Source organism: Rhipicephalus sanguineus, chromosome 1 (genome assembly GCF_013339695.2).
Source record: "Rhipicephalus sanguineus isolate Rsan-2018 chromosome 1, BIME_Rsan_1.4, whole genome shotgun sequence".
Taxonomy (NCBI): Eukaryota; Metazoa; Arthropoda; class Arachnida; order Ixodida; family Ixodidae; genus Rhipicephalus; species Rhipicephalus sanguineus.
In genome coordinates, this window is record NC_051176.1 from 134136411 (window position 1) to 134148027 (window position 11617).

Genomic DNA, 11617 nt, shown 5'->3' on the forward strand with positions numbered 1-11617 from the left:
GAATCCTTAAATATGACTCAAATCTCCTGTTTTTTTTCTAATCGCTTCTCTGATCAAGTACCAGTACAGCAGATATGAAAAATTTGTTTTCTCCCTTCAAAGGTCATCGTGCCGCATCCCAATATGTCACGACTCTGGGTCCATTGACCAAAGGCAATGCTCCCAGGGTCGTCATACGTGACGCAGTATTCTTGAGTGCTGTAAGCCCAGGGTTTTATTTTAACGTTAACAGAATTTTCTTTAAATGTCACCAGGGGCATATGATATAACACAAATCTACTAGTTCAGCTGGATTATTAGAACTGACAGAAAATTGTACACTTACACTGAAATATTAAAGTAAAAAAGTCATAATCATCTAAATTTTAGTAATAAACTTTTTTCTCACTAATAACCTAAGCGCACATATTACAATGCACATGGTGGTAGAAAAAAAAATAAGGGAGGAGGATTATAAGTGACCGTCGTGCCGACTATCCATGGTAACGTGCGTGACCGCCCTGCATATATTGGACTCTCCCTTTCGCGGTATCCTATATATGCCAGAAATCGTGTGTGTACATAGTGGTTCTGATAATTTTTTATTGTATTATTCTTTTATTCTTTCTTGTTTTTGCATCTTTCATCTATATTAATATTATAACGAGGGTATAGCTAATTCTAACGTGGCCTAAGTTTCCATGTCTTTAATATATAAATTTTTTTAAAAATCATGCCATGATAACAGCCACGCTAGTTATAATCGTGGGATTATTTCTCGTTAAGTCAAGAGGTATAACAGACTGACTGCAATAATACCCACGCGATCGATTTATGGACAACTATGGCGCCAAGCGTGGTATTACGCAGAGAGCCAGAGCGTTAGAGTATGCATGCACATTTCTGCAGGGCATTCTCTAAAGAAGAAGACGCACAGTTACTAAAGCTACTGGAGGAACATGTCGTGGACGGGGAAATACAGTGGAATAAAGGTGAGTTATTTTATAGATAGAATGTATTTTCAGTGTCATGCAATCTCTTTGCAAGACTGCTCTAAGATGCTCGTGTGTGCTTTCATATACAGATGAAAAATTCTTGAACATGGTGTGTCGCTGGAGTGGACATTTCGACAAGCGGACTTGTCTTCTTCCACCTTCCCTTAAACTTCTGCCTTTCATATACAGGGTGTTCCAAGAAATGTGTCCGAAAATCCTCAAAAATAAGAGAAATGGGATGTTTGCTCACGGCCATCATAAGCACCTTATTTTTTTTTGTCGCGGCTGACATCTTAGAATCACTAACTACACAAATTAAGGCAGTAATTAAATAACATATAATATATATATATATATATATAACGGAAAGAGGATGACTTTTAACGGCTCGTTTTTCTGTCAGACATGATAATAATGGGCAGTATTGTCTGTTAGTTCTCATTATATATATATATATATATATATATATATATATATATATATAAAAATAAAGCACGTAGGAAAAATTGTTCTGTAAAGGACTGACGTTTCGGCCGCGAGACCGGCCTTCTCCGACGAAGACCGGTCCCGCAGCCGAAACGTCAGTCCTTTACAGAACAATTTTTCCTACGTGCTTGATTTTTTTTTAACTTTTACTTCCGGGTCCTTTGTTAGCACTTCATTATATATATATATATATATATATATATATATGTGCACATATATATATATATACACGGGGTGTCCCAGCTAACTTGTGCCAAGGAGTTAAAAAGTGCAATATTAGAGGCAGCCGAGTGAAATCAGTTGCGTATTGCTGACAGCCACCTTGCACACAACAGTCAATTTTTTGTTTTGTAATTAATTAATTTGTTAATTAGGATTATTTGACTGAATTATTTGCTAAATATTGACTTTAGGCAAGAAATGGAATTTGCAAAGTTCGAGAGCGTCTTCAAATATCTCCATTGCATTAGTATTTGCGATAAAGTCTCACATGTACCATTTTTTCCAAGCTGCAAAGAAAGCCCGCGAAATACAAAAAAAACCCACGTGACTATTGCCGCGATCGTGCTGCTCTCAGCCGTGGTTTGAGTGAACGAAATCAGCTGCGACCACGACTCGCCGGCTTAGGCCGATAAGTTGGCGGTGGTTTCTTGGCCCGCGCTCACTACAACTTGCACCGTCACGCGTGCCAACCGGCTCACGCGCTACACATACGGAAAGAAATAATGCACATTGTATACACTTTTACCTGTGTACAGCAGCTGTGCTGCTTCCCGGCATCTACTATATTTCCCACTGGGTCCACCAAGCATGCTCACAATGTAACGCGAATTCATTACTTGAAACCCTGACATCAAGGTAACAAGACTTCCGAGCGCTCTCCAGCCGTGGACATCCACTTCGCATCTTTCTGCCGCCTGTGCTGAGTGTCAGCTGCAAGTGTAACGATGTGCTCTGCAGTGTAGTGGTAACAAAAAGAAATGCTGGGTGCGTTCTGAGGGCCAAATTCAAAAATTCTTTTGTTCCTTAAAACAAAAAATGAGTTGATTAAAGTCTCATTACTTAGCAGTGAAGTTTTCTATCAAATGCCACATAACAAGGATTTTTGCTTGGATCCTATCAGTACAAAAAATACAGTAAAAAATGCGACAAACAGCATATTTTCTCTAGTTTCACTCCTAAACATTTTTGTATGAAAATACACTTTCCTGAAAACCACACAGATATTAAGATTGGTCAGGGAGAGTTTTAAAGAAAAAAATAGAGTACTTTGAAGATTTTGTTTGTTTTTGAAATTACGTAGCTGGCAATGAAACACAAAAAATCTGGAATTCTTATAATAGGACATGTAAACAGAACATCTGTAGTAGTGAGAGTGCAGTTTCGAAGGCTAACAAACAAAAATATATTTTATATACCGTATTTACTCGAATCTAGGCCGGCCCCGATTTTAAGCCGACCCCCGAAATTCCCAAGGCCCGAAAAAAGAAAAAACTTAATCATTGTACTCGAATCTAAGCCGCCCCCCCGACTTTCGCACATCATTTTTTCGAAAAAAAAAAACATCGGCTTAGATTCGAATAAATACGGTACATTTTCCTATGATGCACAGTTTAACAAAAGCAAGCAAAATTTGAGGGGGCACCACGCTAGTAAAAATTTTTTTCTAACTAAAATGTTTTGCCAGTATGATCCATATAGTACAAGGAAAAGGCACAAATTTATCAGCAAACTGCAATGTCCGAGTGCCACGGCTGGGACACTTGGCATGGAATGACTCATATATACATACTTGCCACTGCTAATGTTACCCTGAAAATACTAATTAACAAAAGCTTGTTAATGCTTTAATTATTAACTTGAGGGCATTTGCTACTTGGGAAAGTTGTAGGGCATCACAATTTTTATTAGAAATAAAAAAAATGCACGTAATTCGAGATAATGAAGAAACGCCACATCACGTGCGCGCTTCGAGGTAGCTGAGCAGGGGAAAGGAAACACTTGCTGGAGCACCAGGTGCTGCGTGAAGGGTGAGGGCATTGGCACTACGCCACGTGACGCTCGCTTTCGCAAGCCTGTGCTATCTGCGCGTTTCTTGTCTGTGCACACAATCACTTGCATTCTAACTTCACCTAGGTAATTGCTATAAAGGAAATTAATGTATAAAAAAACAATAAATTCAAAATAAAACAGACATAGGCGGTCAGGAGTATCGAACCTTTGACCCCCAGCTCTGAAGCCGAGTGTCTCACCCACTAGGCTTAAGCACCGCCTCTTAGGTATACTCGCGGACAACTTTTCTTGGCAATGAAGGGAAGGCTAGAGAGCCGAACTACGCATGTGCTACCGCTGAAGAATATAGTCCCACAATTACGTCCGTGTTTTCTGCGCGAGAATAAAAACAACAACATTGCTTTATTTTCTACGGGGTGCTGTTTGAAGAGAGGGTCAGCGCGCACCAAGGAGATATTTATATTTGTTTTGATTTATGCAGTGTCATTTCGCGTTTTTGCACCTGTGAAAACGTCGCACCTTTTACGTGCACCTCACAGTCAAAATGGCGCCTTCGTCTTCAGGTGAGCGCTCGTCACCCTCCAGCTTTCCCGACAACTCGTTGAGGGAGCTTGTGACGAATTTCACTAACAAATGGCTGTGTAAGCCTGTGACGGCCGCTCGAATAATGAAGTGGCCGTCACAGGAGGTACGGAAGGTTCACAAACCCAAACTAAATTCGAAACGCGCGCCAAACCGGACTACTTCGCGGAGCAGTACATGTGCAGTAGCTCCGCCCCCGTAGCCTTCCCTTCATTGCCAAGAAAAGTTGTCCGCGAGTATAGTAGTAGGCCTGTGCACTCCACTTTATGACATGGTACTTGGACCTAAAATTTGACGTCATCGTTTTCTTCACACGTAGCTTGGAACTGGAAATTGCGTTCCAAGTAGCATGATGTGATGTAATGAAGTGCATGGGCATGCTATCTAGAAGGCAATTGCGCACAGCCTGTAGATATCGCTCTCACCCCCACTGGGCTTAGCTGTTGCACGTGGCTGTTGCCATTGGTGGCTGTTGCTACTTCCTCGTTACCTCGTCACAAGGACATCGGTAGTATGGGTAGTATGCAGCGTTGACACAGCAGGCTGCTGCTTGCTTGCTCGAGCGTTCTATTCAACATTAATTCTTTCGCATTTGCAACTCATTAGAAATGTGAAATGTGTCCTCGAATTTTTTTTTCCATCATCAAATATCAAGACCCCGATCCAGACAATATCGAAACTGAGCACACTGACAGTGCAAAAAAGTGGCCATAGTGTCTTCATTTAAAGTTCGTCACGGGAAGTTCCGGTCTGACTAAAAGAGCGGCCACCCTTTCCTGCTTGCGGGGCGCGCGTGGTTTCGATATCACCTGCATCGGGTCCTTCCAATTCGACAGTAAATATTACAAATTACGTGCGATTTCTCAGATTTCCAAAATATGAATATGCTGTATAACGTGACACCTTACAAATTTTTCACATAAATGCTCCTGTACTTCGGACCCACTTGGTCGAAAATAAATCCGAAGTAACTCGATCAATATGATGTGCAATATCAGGTCGCGCTTTGTTTGGTACATAAAGCCCTATAAATTAAGTATTCGGATGACAAGCAGTTTACCGTTGTCCTTGAAAATAAAAGTGTACAGTAGCTGCAGTCTACGAGTACTGCTGACCATGCGGCAGAATCTTGTAGAATGACGAACATGCTTGCGAGGAAGCTAAGAAAAAAAATTATGTTGCTGTAGACGTAAACAAAACATGCCAGCAGTTAGTGCCCATTGCAAGCAGCTGTAACAGGCATCTTCGTGATGCAATAGAAGAATTACAGGTCAACTTTCCATTCTGAAATAGATTTGAGCGCAAACGGACGAGACACAAGAAGAGAAAAGGACGACACGAGCGCCGTCTTCTCTTCTTGTGTCTCGTCCGTTTGCGCTCAAATCTATTTCAGAATGAACTAACGCACCCAACAAAGGATTTTATCCAGTGTCCATTTGTGTCCTCTTGCAAGAATGTAATCCTCACAGTGGACCATCACAAACTAGCCCACTTTGTAATAGTCCAGTAGTAAAAGTGTGTGTGTGTGTGTTTTGATCTTGTTTTTCTCTCAGTACGTGCTTAAAATATGTTCCCACATGCTCACATAAGCACTTCTTAACCCAACTGAGCTTTTAGTGAAATGTCCGTATGTAATACAGTTCACTCTTTACCATCGCTACGCAGTGACAACGTCCATGCCAAGCCGCACGAGGACTCAGCTGTCTTACCGATGGGAGCGCGTGCTGAATCCAAAACTTCGCCGCGGCAGGTTTAGCCATGATGAGGACAAGGTGAGCCCATCATTGCATGGTGTTCACCAATCTGGAGATATTTTTAACTGCCAAGTTGTACAAACATTTTGAAAGCAGTGGACAAGACCGAAAACTAAATCCATGGGTCCCTTCAACAGACAGTACACCATGAGTGAGAGGGCGAAAAGTTAACTGTTAGCGTTTGGGCCTCCCAGCTAACACAAAAACCACTGCGCCGTGTAGTGTTCATTTTACGGTAACGCATTCGTTTGTCAAATTAGGAGCCTACTTGAAAAAGTAAATCGCTCACATCCTTCATTTCTGGACTGGTTTTCATATCGAGCTTCCAGAACAGCTTTGTCTGTGAGGCTTTAAAGTTCTTGTAACGGAACATGAAGAGTGGGAGAGAGAGGGCCATATGGGATTGTATAAGCCTCCCTCAATCTGGTCTATTAGAATACAACAGATCTGTTCAGTGCAGTATAAAAACGTCTCAACGGTACTTGTTGTCAAGGCAACTCTATAGTCACCCTATAGCTAGATGCGGTCACATTTGGAAGGGCTACTTCGCTCACCAAGGTGGGAAAGGTGGAGACATTTTAGTATTTACTTTCCTGTGCCAAAGGTGAGGAAGACTGGTGATGATAAAGAGGGAGGTTTAAGGTAAGTGCCAACATTTGAGAGCTGTGGACATAATGAGACTCACGTTTCGGGATGCGTTAAATGCCCTGGACGAACAATTTGTCTTATGTGCTGCCGGGACAGCTCGATAGGTTTCATCGACGATCACGACATGGGTCATGACACGAGGATCACCACATGGGACGTATGGTGAACGTGAAGAGGTATACAGAAATACGCATCTAGTGCTAATAGGGGGGGAAGCCCTTTATTATTTCTTAAAGAACAAGTCTGGCCCACAATATGATTACATAGTATATACAGTGCTTACAGCTCACGTATGCCAGTGAGCAATAGCCAGACTTGCAGAAAAGGATACTTGATGCCCATGCAATGCGGGAAGCGGTGCTAGGATCAGCTTTGGAGAGCAGGGTGGATTGCCCAACCACCTCCTGCTCCCTGGGGGTCCGCTACTGACTTAAAGGGGTCATGAACCACTTTTCCAAGTAATGATCTAATGACCTCAGTATCGGAGTTTACTGCCTCCCGAATTGATTGCCGCAAAAATTTCTCGAATCCGTCAAGAATGAGTGGAGTTACGGGGGTTTGGCGCACGCTTTCAGCGCTTTCTCTCTTTTCTCGTGCCGACGAGCGCACTGGAAGCTACATAGGGAGGGATGGCACGGTGGAAAGAAGTTATGTCAGCGCGCGTCATGAAACGCGATCGCTCTCCCGCTGTGATTCGCGTGCGCGAGTGCGGCTACCATGTACTGAGGAGTGCGGCGCTGGCAAGTGGCGGCACCCCGTGGCAAGAAGCGCATCTGATCCGAACGCCGCTCTCGATTTACGTAGGCTATCGGCCAATAAGCGTGCTATGTCTCTTGCGACGTAAACTGGCAGATCCGCGACGTCAACGTGCAGACGCCCCGCCCACCGACGAGAGTGAGAACCGGCCTCTGTTTGAAAAGAGAGTGCCTGGGGAAACGGCAACTTTGCGCTCCGCTTGTGGCCTTTACGCGGCATGCACGACTGTAATATTTGGCAGAGCAGTTCATAGCCGTGTCAGGTTTCCGCAGGATGTGTTTTTTCAACAAGCCCAAGGGGTGCTTCATGACCCCTTTAAGGTAAAAGATAATTCTACAATAATCAATCCTATATGCTACTGGAAATTAATGTAGAGCTCCGTGCCACGACATCTCAGCTAAGTTAGCTGCCATTCACGCTGAACTGCGCCTATTGAAGCATATGCTCTTTTCTTGTGTGTGGTCCACACAGATGCTGGTGATGGCGGTCGAAGCTTACGGCGAGAACTGGGTAACAATCAAGGACTTCCTGCCAGGCAGAACTCGCCACCAGTGCCGTGAGAGGCAAGTGAATCAATGCAGGACCTCTCTCCAGTGATAACATCTTGTGATGAGTTAACTACACTTTATAAAACGTGGCGTTAACCCATCCATGTGGCTTGTTTCAGGGCATCCTTCGTAATTTTAATTAATCCCAACTGAAACAGCCTTATTATAAAAACGAGACTATAAAAAGTGGAATGAAATGCTTCTGTCAGTTAAGTGCAGCAAGTCGAGTACAGCCCCCACAATCTTGTCCCTAGCTATGCTGTTGTATCCTAATGCATACACTCCATACATATGTCTTTGATACAGAGTCACAGTATAAGGAAGGGGAAACGTTTATAGACCAACGTTTCTAGAACAGCATTTTCAGGACAGTGGCTTCCTATAAACACTGTACGTTTCGTGCCATAGCATGAAATGACTGGATGTGTTTGTGCTCATAGACTAGTGAACCACCTAGAGGCAGTCTAATAATACAGCCAGCAGACAGGTTGCATATATTGAAAATGTAAAAAGGCGCAGCACCCAGAATCTGACTACTTGCAGTGAGGATGCCGTGCTTTTCACGGTCGCGAGGATCGACAGAAATCTGCCAGTATCCCGATCTGAGGTCGATAGATGAGAAGTAAGCGGACCCGTGTAGGCAGTCGAGAGCGTCGTCAATCCGCGGTAGTGGGTAGACGTCCTTGCGAGTCACTTTGTTTAAGTGACGATAGTCTACGCAGAAGCGCCAGCTGCCGTCCTTTTTCTTTACTAACACGACTGGCGACACCCATGGACTGCACGATGGTTCAATTACGTCTTTAGTGAGCATTTTGTCAACTTCACGCTGTATAACTTGGCGCTCAGCATGGGAGACGCAATACGGACGCCGTCGGATTGGGCTGGCGTCTCCAGTGTTGATGTTGTGTGTGACAAGAGCTGTCTGACCCAAGGGGCGGTCATCGAAATCGAAGATGTCGCGGTAAGATTTCAGCACGCGCCGAATATCAGCTCTCTGTGCTGGAAGGAGGTCAGGGGAAATCATCTTGCCAATGTTGTCATCGGCTGTGCTCTGTGGAGAAGAAAACCGAGCAGAGGAGGAAGAAGCATCGGCAGCGAACGCAGAAATAGTAGCAGTTTCGATAGAAGAGACATTGGCCAGAGTCATGCCATGCGAAATCAGTTGCATGCACCAGCTGAAGTTCAGTACCGGGAGGGACACTCGGTTATTCGTAACTGTCAAAAGTGTGTGTGGAACGGCAACGTTTCTGGACAGCAGGACGTCGGCAATAGGTGTTACCATGTAATCACCGTCCGGAACCGGAGGTGAAGACCGTAAGTGCACATACGTAACGGCTTGAGGCACCAGACGAACATAATCTACAGAGCACAAACGCAGTTGAGGTGGCGGGGAAGCGTCATAGTGGCATGGTAAGTCAAGCTGAAGCAAGCCGGTTCCACAGTCAGTCAGGGCGGAGTGGGCAGACAGAAAGTCCATTCCGAGGATAAGGTCATGGGAGCATTTCTCAAGCACGGCAAACAGGGCAATTGTGGAGCGGTCAGCAACACTGATACGCGCAGAGCACATCCCAAGCACGGGGAACGTCCCACCATTGGCGACTTGGACGAGGGGTATCGTGGGGGGCGTTAGAACTTTCCTAAGGCGGCGACGAAGCTCCGCATTCATCACCGATATATGAGCCCCTGTATCGACAAGAGCAATAACGAGTGTGTCGTCCACTTTAACATCAATAAGGTTACGTCTGGTCGGAAGCGTGGTCAGAGGATTTGGTGGGCACAAGGTCGATGCAGCGTCACCTCCGGGAGCTGCATCGGCTAGTTTTCCCGAGGCAGGTGGTCAGTCGGCGACGTTGGACGGCGAGATTGGGGCGAGCGAGACGATGGGCGACGCGACTGCGGTGAATGGGACTGACGGCCATGCGGGGACGGTGAGCGAGGACAATACGGCATGGCAGGGACGTCGTCGCTGGTGGCTTGAGGTGGTTTGCCGTGAGGATGGAAGCTTCCGTGGTCAGTGTTTGGGTGACGGTTGTACCCATAGGATGTTTGATGCCAATACCACGAGTTGTTGCAATGGCGGGCCACGTGACCAACACGATGACAGTTGAAGCAAATAGGACGGTCATCAGGAGTCCTCCACTTGGCGGGATCACGAGGAGGCACTGGACGGCTTTGACCTGGGCATATGGATGTGAGGGGCGACGGCGGTTCGTTGGTTGAGAAGGGACTGGAGTGTATTCCGAATTCAGGCCAGCACTGGAAAGCTGCTGACGAACGAGAGCCTGCACAAGTGGTACCATCTGGGAGCTGAGTCACAGGCACGGGAGCACGGGGAGGTAGGAGCCATAGCTTCAAGTTCGCGGCGGATGATCTTCGTCACATGCTCTGCAGTTAATGGCGCCTGGACGACTGGTACGTCGTCACACGACCACGTTGCGGCGGTGTTCGGAAGTCTAGCGAAATGGTGGGCGATACGTCGACTTTTGGCGGCCTCGAAACGCTGACATTCCTTGACGATGGCATCCACAGTGTCACAGTCCTTGCAGATGAGAAGATTGAACGCATCATCTGCAATGCCTTTGAATATGTGCCCCACTTTCTCGGTTTCGTCCATATCATTGTCTGCTTTGCGGCAAAGGGCAAGAACGTCCTGTATATACGTCAGGTACGACTCGGTCGACGTTTGTGCGCGAGTTTCCAACTCCTTCTTGGCCGCTGCCTTTCTGCCTGCAGACTTGCTGAAAAGGGCCCGCATCTTTTCCTTGCATGCGTCCCAGCTTCCAATTTCTCCTTCATGGTTCTCGAACCATACTTTCGCTGTTCCTTTGAGGTAGAACAAGATGTTCGCCAACTTAAGTGTGTCATCCCAGCGATAGTTTTTGCTTGTACGTTCGTACATCGGCAGCCATTCGTCAATATCGACATTGTCGGTGCCACAGAACGTGCCGGGATCTTTTACCTGAGGCAGGACAACGGTTGTTGTTGTTGCGGTCGCTTCAGCGGGAGCCGAACCCTCTTCTGCCATTGCGGGACAGGCCAAGCGGCGGCCACTGCGGAGTTCCGTTGTATGCGGTTGTCACCCAGCACCTCCACCAAATGTCACGGGTGAGAGTATAAAAAGAAGAAATGTATTTACAAAATATACAGACGGAGATAGAAGCAGCTGCCGCCAAGATGGAGGAACAGCAACAGCATGAGCGCTATATCATTCTTCGTCTTCATCGTCTTGTTGAAGCGTTCTTGTTCCTGATGGCATGTAACAATAGTGTTGTCTTGCACACTGCAGAGTCGCTATCAACTCCTGCTGATGCCACAAGTTCTTTCACAAGCTCAGTGACACGCTTCCCTGCAGCCTGAAACATCCCGTCTCACCACCTCGTGCACTAGCGACACTGTTGCCCAACTTGGCTATTGTTAATTCAAGCTCCATTGAACTGGTAGCCCACATGACATGACCAAAACAAGAAGTATCTAGTTTCAGGACATCTGCTTTGAAAGAACATTCAGGTTTAATCTCACTTTTGAAAAGAAGACTGGTCCGTTTGGCAATCTATGGGATTATCAAAACTCTACCACAGGACCCATAGCTCAAAGGAATCAAGCTTTTTTTTTTCTATCTCTTATTTCCAAAAAGTCCGGAATTCACACCTGCACGTCACTATCCAAAAACTATAATGTTAACCACATGCAATTCGGTCAGCCAAACGTATTTCATCATGTGGTGTAATAAGAAAACATGGCCGCACTAAAGGATAAAATACAGTTAATGATCTGAGTGTTCACAAATTAAGGCTACACAGTGTTATCGAAGAGTAGGCAGCTATCAAATACTAATGCAAAGACAGATAGACAAGCG